Source organism: Rutidosis leptorrhynchoides, chromosome 10 (genome assembly GCF_046630445.1).
Source record: "Rutidosis leptorrhynchoides isolate AG116_Rl617_1_P2 chromosome 10, CSIRO_AGI_Rlap_v1, whole genome shotgun sequence".
Classification (NCBI taxonomy): Eukaryota; Viridiplantae; Streptophyta; class Magnoliopsida; order Asterales; family Asteraceae; genus Rutidosis; species Rutidosis leptorrhynchoides.
This window is the reverse complement of record NC_092342.1, coordinates 31,714,056-31,723,961: the sequence shown is the minus strand read 5'-3', so window position 1 is coordinate 31,723,961 and position 9,906 is coordinate 31,714,056.

Sequence of the window (9,906 nt, the reverse complement as noted above, 5' to 3'; positions counted from 1 at the left end):
ATAATCATTTCCATCATTTTAATAGACCACAAGATTTGCATTTCTCATAAATATACGTCCCATGCATAGAGACAAAAATAATCATTCATATGGATTGAACACCTGGTAACCGACATTCACAATATGCATATAAGAATATCCCCATCATTCCGGGATCCTCTTTCAGACATGATATAAATTTCGAAGTACTAAAGCATCCTGTACTTTGAATGGGGCTTGTTGGGCCCGATAGATCTATCTTTAGAGTTCGCGTCAATTAGGGTGTCTGTTCCCTAATTCTTAGATTACCAGACTTAATAAAAAGGGGCATATTCGGTTTAATAATCCAGCCATAGAATGTAGTTTCATTTACTCGTGTCTATTTCGTAAAACAGTTATAAAAGCAGCGCATGTATTCTCAGCCCAAAAATATAAAGGGTAAAAAGGCAAATGAAACTCACCTAATGTATTTTGTAGTAAAAATACATATGACGACATTTAACAACTGACAATGCAGGATTGGCCTCGGATTCACGAACCTATATTATTCATATATATTAACACCAAAATAGTAATCGAACAAATTTTATATATATAGTTATTTATTAGTTATATCATTTTTATTTTAATAACCTATATGCTTCATATATTTAAAATAAAAAAATAAAAAAATATATATATATATTAATTTTGTTATGTTATATGTATTTAATACATTTTTGTATATATATGAATATATATCTTTTGTTTGTTAAAATTATATTAATACAAAAATAATATTAGAAATGATAAAAATAATAATAATTATAGTAGAGTTAAAATGATACTTTTAATATTAATGGTAAAATGGTAACTTTAATAAAAATAATACTTTTAATTAAAAAAAATGATAATTTTAATAATAATGTATGCTAATAATAATAACTATAAAAATAATGATTTTTGTTACTAATAATACTAATGATACAAATATTTATGTTAATAACTATAATGATAATAATACTAATAATAATAATAATACTTTAGATAATAATAATAATAATAATAATAATAATAATAATAATAATAATAATAATAATAATAATAATAATAATAATAATAATAATAATAATAATAATAATAATAATAATAACAATAATAATAATAAAGTGATTAGGCTACCTTCCCGCTTTTTCATAAAAAGAAATAAGAAACGTCTCAGATAGGGTTAGAACCCAAGACCTCTCGTTAATCCAACTCGCCATCAAACCATCCCTCTATTTCCACATTTCTGCTTTATTACCCACTTAAATTTATTTAATCCATATCATTTCCAGTTTCGGCCCAACTGCAATATAGTTGTGTCTCGGCCCAACAACACTTAATCAGCCCAACACAACAACTCCTTGTCCTAAATTAAATGACAGCCCACAAGCACAATTCAAGTGTCGATTGAAAAAGGTTTCGGTTTTTGAGTATAATCATCGAATTAACCTAATCGTCAAATCATTATTATCTTTTTCTTCATCTTCGTGATTATCATCTCAATCATCATTTAACATCATCATAATCATATTTATCATCTATATTTCTCATCCACTATCATCATCGATTAACATCATCGTCCATCATCAAGGCTTGGTCATGGATTTGGTTTTAAACACAAGCGTACAGCCCAACCGAAAAGAAACTGAGTTGGGTCGCAGCACAAATTGAAAACAGAAAAAATAAAGTGAAGGTTGTGGGTTTTTAAGGTAAAGTGATGGGTCACAATTATAAGGGAGAGATGGTGATTTCTGTGGTGTTTCATTCGAACAAACCAGTGAACACAAATATTACGAGGTTCAGGTCATGTAATCATTCGAACGTATGGATACAGAATAGATATGCAGTTAACACAAGGTATTTAACATTTTTGCAAAACAAAAAGGGTTTGTTGTTGTAATCGAGTTGAAGAAAAATCACATAGAAACCTCGTTCAGTTTAATCTGTTCATCATCGTCTTCTATCATTATGATCCTTTATTATGTTTTCTACAACTTTGGCCGATTAAAACAGATAACAATGACTTCATCATTGGTCATCATCCATATACAACAAGTCATTATCACATTCTCCTATAAATTACAAGTGCATATTTAGAGATTGGCCCTACAATTAATCAAGGATTTAAAGTGATCTAAAATTATGTCCTAGTGGGTTTTGGCATTCGGTTTCAACAACTAAAGTGGAATAGACCCCATGTTGGTCGGCCAACAAGGAAAAAGTAAACACTCAAATATATAACGTACCATCTGTAGTAATCCATCATCATTCTTTCTTTGTTTTAATAGATGAAACAGAAAAACGCTGCAGTAGGAGTCACAACCAGTGATATTTCACGCTGGTTTTAATGGCAGTGATCGGTGGTGGTTTGTTACGATTGTTTAAAGGTGATAATTGATGGTGGGTTGTATCCATAGTGTTCACGAGAAAATATATATAGAGAGAGTGGAGAGAGAGTAGAGAAACGTGGCGGTGAAGGCGGGTTGTTACTGGTGATGGAATGAACAACAAAAAAATTATAATAGCTGTGCTTTGCAGCAGTAATTTATGAATTCTTGGCTGCCAAAATAGTCCAAATGTGATGGGTGTTATAGTTTGATCGTAACAGTAATAGTGGTTGAAGGGAGTTGTGATCGATTCTTGATGATAGTTTGAGATGGTGCTCGATGGTTTAATGGGGATACATGACAGAGAAATTGCAAACAAGCAGTACTAGTAGAAATGAGATGCAGGTTGATATTAATAAGGTAGTGGTGAAGTTTATGGTGGTTTGATGGTATTGAACAAGAAACAGGAAGATGGTGAGTTCTTGGTTAATACCTTAGCGAAAAGAAAATCAAAAGAAAAGAAAATAATAAGAGGGTTGTGGTGGTTATGGTAGTGATGCTCGTTCACGATGGAAGCAGAAAGTAATCTGTAGCAATGGTGTGGTGTGTGACGATAAACAATAGCAGTAGGCTAGGTGATGGTGACAGGTTGATGACGTTTTGAAAAGAAACAGTAGAAGTAAGCAAGCGGGTTTGCAAGATATTGTTCGACGTACATGATTGTTTGAGGAAGATGGATCGTTCTCAACAAGAACACAAGATTAGAGGTGACGGTTATTCAAATGAAATTCCAACAATTATAAGATAGTCGATTGTCTTATATCCAAAAGAGATGTCGATAGAATAATTGACGCAGACAGAAATATACTATCCAATAAGAAGAAAACAAAATTTTAAAGAAAAGCAGATAGTGATCGAAAATAGATTGGTACCATTTGTTGGATTAATTTCAATAATCATATGCAGAAGTACCAATTACATATAGTTTGAAAAGGATTGGAAACAGATTACGTTATTATTTATTTATTGATCTATATATATATATTCCGTGTTTATATTTATACAAATTTATTTATATATGTAAATCTGTATTTTGTATTTTGTATTTTTATACGTATTTTATATATCTGTTATTTACATATATATACACACACATATATATCTACTTCTTGAATTTTGATCTATATTAAGTATAAATATCTTATTGTTATTAGTAATACTAATAATAATATAATAATCTTTTCACATCAAATTATATACACATTTTATAGTATTAATAATACAAATATCAATATCAATATCAATATTACAATAACAAAATTAATGATAATCATATTACTATAACCATTGTATTTTCAAACTTGCAATACCGTATATTATTTATGTAGTATTTTATTATATGATGACATTTGTTGAAAAAGTTAAGATTTATATATTTTACATATATATTGGCTGAAAGTCTTATATAGATTCATAATATTTATATATACACACACACACACACACACACACACACACACACATATATATATATATATATATATATATATATATATATATATATATATATATATATATATATATATATATATATATGTTTATTTTAACAATAGTTTAATTATTCTAGGTATTGTTTTACATTTTAAATTTCAATTAATTAGAGTATACTTTATTACTTTATTAATTCATCATATTATTTATATATATATATATATATATATATATATATATATATATATATATATATATATATATATATTTACATATTTATTTATTTAAAAAGCAATGTTCGTGAACCGTCGGGAATAGTCAAAAGGGTCAAATGATTTTATGAAATAGTTCAACAAATTTTGAGACTTAACTTTACAGACTTTGCTTATCGTGTCGAATTCATATAAAGATTAAGTTTAAATTTGGTCGAAATTTCCCGGGTCATCACAGTACCTACCCGTTAAAGAAATTTCGTCCCGAAATTTGTGTGAGGTGGTCATGGCTAACAATAAAAATGTTTTCATGACGAATATGAGTTGATAAATAGAGTTTTATCACCATTGAATAATTCGGATAAAACGATTCAATTACTCGAAGCGTATGAGTGAAACTATCACAAAAGATTGGAATAAGGTAATAGATATTCGTCTTTACTTTTGACGTAGTCACGTTTAAATTCCGGAATTCAAGGGATTTAAAAGAAAATCTTGGAAATCTATAAGATCTGATTCTTCGGGATTTATGGAAATTAAGATCTCTATAATTAAATGCGATTATCTGCCTTGATTTCTTTGTCTGGTATTTTTACTATAAATGAACTTCTTTCGTTCCATTATTTTCACAGCTCACATCTTTTATTCATTCTCTCTCAATTCAAACTTTGTTTTCTCTTCTTGACTTCAAGTCAAGCGAATAATGTTTCAGAATTCGTAGGTATGGAGTTTCGAATGAACATGACTAATGTTCTAAGAGAGAAATTGTAATAGCAAAATCTTGAGTGGTTAAATTACTAGAATTCAAGAGAAAAGATAGAACTATCAGGAGATTATGTTCTTGATATGCTTATATATTAGATATGATGTAAGAGTCGTGTAACATGGCACAAGATGACGTTATAATCTGTGAATCATCACGTTCCATTAGAAACTCAGCATGACTTACTATAATATAATCACGTTGGCCGGGCGTCATTATATTATACTAACCCATGCTTCAATTCCCAACACTTCTCCATAAGTCATTCATAATTTATACTTAGATTTTTCAGAAGTTTCTAATATAATGGAATACATAAAACACGAAGAGGTAGATAATTTTGGACAAGAATATTTATGAAAATATCCTCAGAAATATCGAAGATATTTATGATGATATTTTGGAATTTCTAAGTTCGAAAGTTGAGGAAGAAAAATTTTTCGCAAGATTTTAACATGAGTTCGAAGCAAGATATTCTCTAAAGATTTCATCGGATTCAGAATTATCTGGATTCTTTGAATATAGGGTTTGGTCCTTGTATTTGTCCTTGGTCTCCTTCACGGTTAACTAAATCCGTTTCTCAGTACAAAATTTTCTATCGAGCGTTCCCAACATTCCATTCTTTATTATTAAACTTTTGGCCGTTTAGACCATCTATAATTTTTCTGTTTTCTCTGCATTTAATGCTACCATATCTGAGTCATCGATTATCAATCCGAGGTGGTTTCAAGAGAATTGTGTTTTTAGATGATTAAACGCTGAGGGTAATATGGTGGAATATAAAAGAATTCTCCCGTATCAAAAGGGTAATCGTATATATCAGGATTATAGTAAGGCTACTTCGAATAAAAAGTTGAAGTTGACTTGCTGGAGCTGTGACAAAATTGGCTACTTTGAAAAGGGATTGTATAGTTATTTTGGGTAATAATAATGCTAAAGGATCTAGCACAGATACATGTTAAACGTTTACTCAGGTTCTGAGAGTTTTCCAGATGCATAACTATATGCATAATTCTTTCCTTCTGTAGATGAAGTGTGGTTGGTTCATCCTCTTGATTGAGGTGTTTTCAAGTATTATGAAAGGTTTGGACGCAGACTGTAATTGTCAAGATATAAATGAAGTTTAGGATGAAATCAAGTGGCAAACTTGAAGAATTATTTAGTTTCATATGTTATAATCAATATTTTAATTCATTTTAATTGTCCAATGTCATTAGTCCGCAATCGATAGTCCACAAACAGTCCAATATTTCATATATAGTTTAATTTATAATATTCGAATTAATTAATACGTATCGTGACCCGTATACATGTCTCAGACTCGATCACAACTCAAAGTATATATATTATTATAGAATCAACCTCAACCCTGTATAGAGAACTCGGTCATTACTGCATATATAGTGTCTATGGTTATTCCAAATAATATATATATATATATATATATATATATATATATATATATATATATATATATATATATATATATATATATATATATATATGCGTCGATATGATATGTCAAAACCTTGTATACATGTCCCGATATTTAAAGTGCGTAAAATAAATACAGAAATTAAATGACGATAAATAAAATACGTTACGTAAAATAAATACAGAAATTAAATGACGATAAATAAAATTGCGAGAATATAAATTGCGATAAATAAATTGCGATAATTAAATTGCGATAAATAAATTGCGATAAATAAAATGTAATACGGAATTAACAGTTAGCTAGGAACAGTTAGCTAGGATCTTGTTAGCGTGTGTAGCGACCCGACCAAATCGTCATTGACGGCGCCGTCTACTTAGGTCCCGTTACGTGGTCATAAGTCTTTAAAACAACGTTTGACCAAAAGATATGTCGCATTCATTTCAAATGTAAAGGTTGTTCAAGTTTTACAAGAATAGTTCCACCACAAGTTACGATACCAAGTTTTAAGTACAAATGAAACTTATGCGACACAATTTAAAAGTATCCAAAAGACGCTCCATGTATGCATGTATACTCGACATCCAATGCAAGTATCAAAATAATGAGCGGAAGCATGTATCATGTATCGTTCAAGGACCTGAGAAAAACATAGAAATCTGTCAACGAAAACGTTGGTGAAATCATAGGTTTAAGTAAGTAAGTACAAGTGAACCACAAGATTTGCATCAATGAAATAATAGTAATACATTCCAAAAGTTTGTTTCACGAGCACCCAATTATCAATGCTTAACATTTCCTTCCATTGAACCCCATCACTTAGTGCTAGAACATACACTGTTTCTCGAAAATATATTTCATTCGTAAACGGTAGCGAACCGTTTGAATGAGGGTTTGTCAAACCCATATGGATCCATACAACATAAGTTCTCGCTTACACCCGGCAAGTGTAACTAATGATAATCGAATTGAGGATTTTGTTCTAAACTCGTATGTAGAATGTTTGTTTTCCTGTACTTGTGTTCACTTAGTAAAGAAATGTTTATGTTTTCTCATCCCAAATGTAAGTTCAAAAAGAGTAAAAGTGGGACTATGATCTCACCTTGAGTGCACGAGTAGTAAAGTACTTCGACAAGTAAACGTGTGCAAAGAACAATGCTAGTCTTGACCTAAACAATAGGTTTGTATCAATAACGGTAAACACGATAGGTCAAAGATGTTCAATTAGTCCTATGGCTCGTTACGACTCGATTATTTAGCATGTGAAATCAAATTGTCAATTTTCATGCAAGATACAAGTATATAAACAAGTTAGGAAGGTTGCAAAATCATTTGGTTAAGTTTGACAAAAAGTCAAACTTTGGTCGGTCAAAGTCAACGAAAAAGTCAACACGTTCGGGTCGTGTCCCGAACTATTTTTCTGAGGTTTTTAATCATATATGAGTATGTTAGAACAAGTTTCATGTGAATCGGAGGTCCATAGTATGCCAAACATTTTTCGTAATTTGGACATGGTGGTCAGAACCTGACCACGGCTTATGTCGCGCCGCGACATAGTCTGGCCGCGCCGCGGCATTGGCCGTGCGCTGGTACCTGGTCAGTCTCAATTGTTCAAGTCCCAAATCAAAACTCTTTCAAGCATAAATTACAAACCGCTAACATTTAGAACTCGCACCTTATATCGTTGGAAAGGTAATTTGACAAAGAACACAACTAAACACATTTCATCAATCAATCTACCTATTATAACAACCAAAACCGCATCTAATGCTCAACATTAATCGCATACAAGTTCATAAATGCAATTCAATGATTCGGGCAACCAATTTACATGAATGATATGCCGTTTCGAAGGTAATCAAGCATACATTCTAACTAAACACTTACCAACCATAATCCATGGCATTCAATGCATCAAAAGTCCATTTCAAGTTCATCAAACCCTAACCCAATTTCACCAAAATCATAAATCGAGTTCATGAACTTTTCTAAAGCAACCTACACATCAAATTGAAGCTAGTGATGCTAGTAACACAATTAAAACATCAACTTTCAACATCTAACAACATATGATCATCCAAAATTCAAGAACAACACACCAAAATTCAAGTTCATGCTAGTTACACTAAAACAACGAGATCGAGCATATAAATCATATATTCATGTTAGACTTGAGCCATAGACACTAATTAACACTTTTATAAGTTAAAAACATCAAGAACACAAAATCTAGTGATTTTAGAAAGTTACCCAAATGAGATGAAGTTGGTACCAAAATGAAGAGGATGAAGAGAGGATCACGAATATGTAATTTATTTGGTTGCTAGCTCCCTAATCCGGATTTAGATGATGAATGAATGAGAAAGGAAATTGGGTGTGTTCTTGCTAGAGAGAAAGAGAGAGAGATAGGGAGATGGTAATGAATGGGTGAAAGGGGTTTGACCCTTTGACCTAGTCAAGGGTTTGATCCCTTGTCAAGTTTAGTCCCTCAACTTTCGTTCAGGTGCGGGAATTACCTAAACGAGATAATTTAAAACGCGTATCAACGGGAGATGTTATAAACATATAACGGAGTTTAAATTAGTATAACGGAAAAGTAAATGGAAAAAGTCGGGATGTTACATTACCTACTCCTTAAAAGAAATTTCGTCCCGAAATTTAAGTAGGCGTAGTAGTCGTTGTTTCTTCCTCGAGATCTTGCGTTTCCGAATTCACGAATAGATGAGGATACTTCCTTTGCATTTGATCTTGTCTTTCCCAAGTAAACTCGGGTCCTCTTTTGGCATTCCAACGAACCTTGACAATCGGGATTCGGCTTTGTTTCAATGTCTTGACGGAGGTGTCCACAATTTCAACCGGTTCCTCCACAAAATGAAGTTTGTCATCAATAGTAAGTTCTTCGAGAGGGATGACGATATCGGGTTCGGCAAGACACTTTTTCAAGTTAGATACATGGAAGGTAGGATGAACGGAGTTCAATTGAGGCGGAAGATCTAAACGATAAGCAACGGTTCCAATACGCTCCAAGATTTCGAAAGGACCAATATACCGCGGATTTAGCTTCCCGCGTTTCCCAAAACGGATTACACCCTTCCAAGGTGCGACTTTTAACATTACTCGGTCACCGACTTGAAATTCAAGATCGTTGCGTCGTTTGTCGGTATAGCTCTTTTGACGACTTCGGGCCGTCCTAAGCCTATCTCGGATTTGAACGATTTTCTCGGTGGTTTCGTGAATGAGTTCGGGTCCGGTGATTTGCACGTCGCCTACCTCGGCCCAACAAAGAGGTGAACGACATTTGCGGCCATATAGCGCTTCAAAAGGTGCGGCTTTAATACTCGCGTGATAACTATTGTTGTAAGAGAACTCGGCGAGAGGTAAGTGCTTGTCCCAAGCTTTTCCGAAATCAACCACGCAAGCTCGTAACATGTCCTCTAAGGTTTGAATTGTACGTTCGCTTTGTCCATCGGTTTGAGGATGATATGCGGTGCTCATGTCTAAACGCGTTCCCAACGGTTCTTGCAATGTACGCCAAAATCTAGAAACGAAACGGCCATCTCGGTCGGAGATAATCGATAAAGGTACACCGTGTCGGGCTATGATCTCCTTAATGTAAAGTTGTGCAAGTTTCTCCATTTTGTCCGTTTCTTTCATGGCCAGGAAATGTGCGGATTT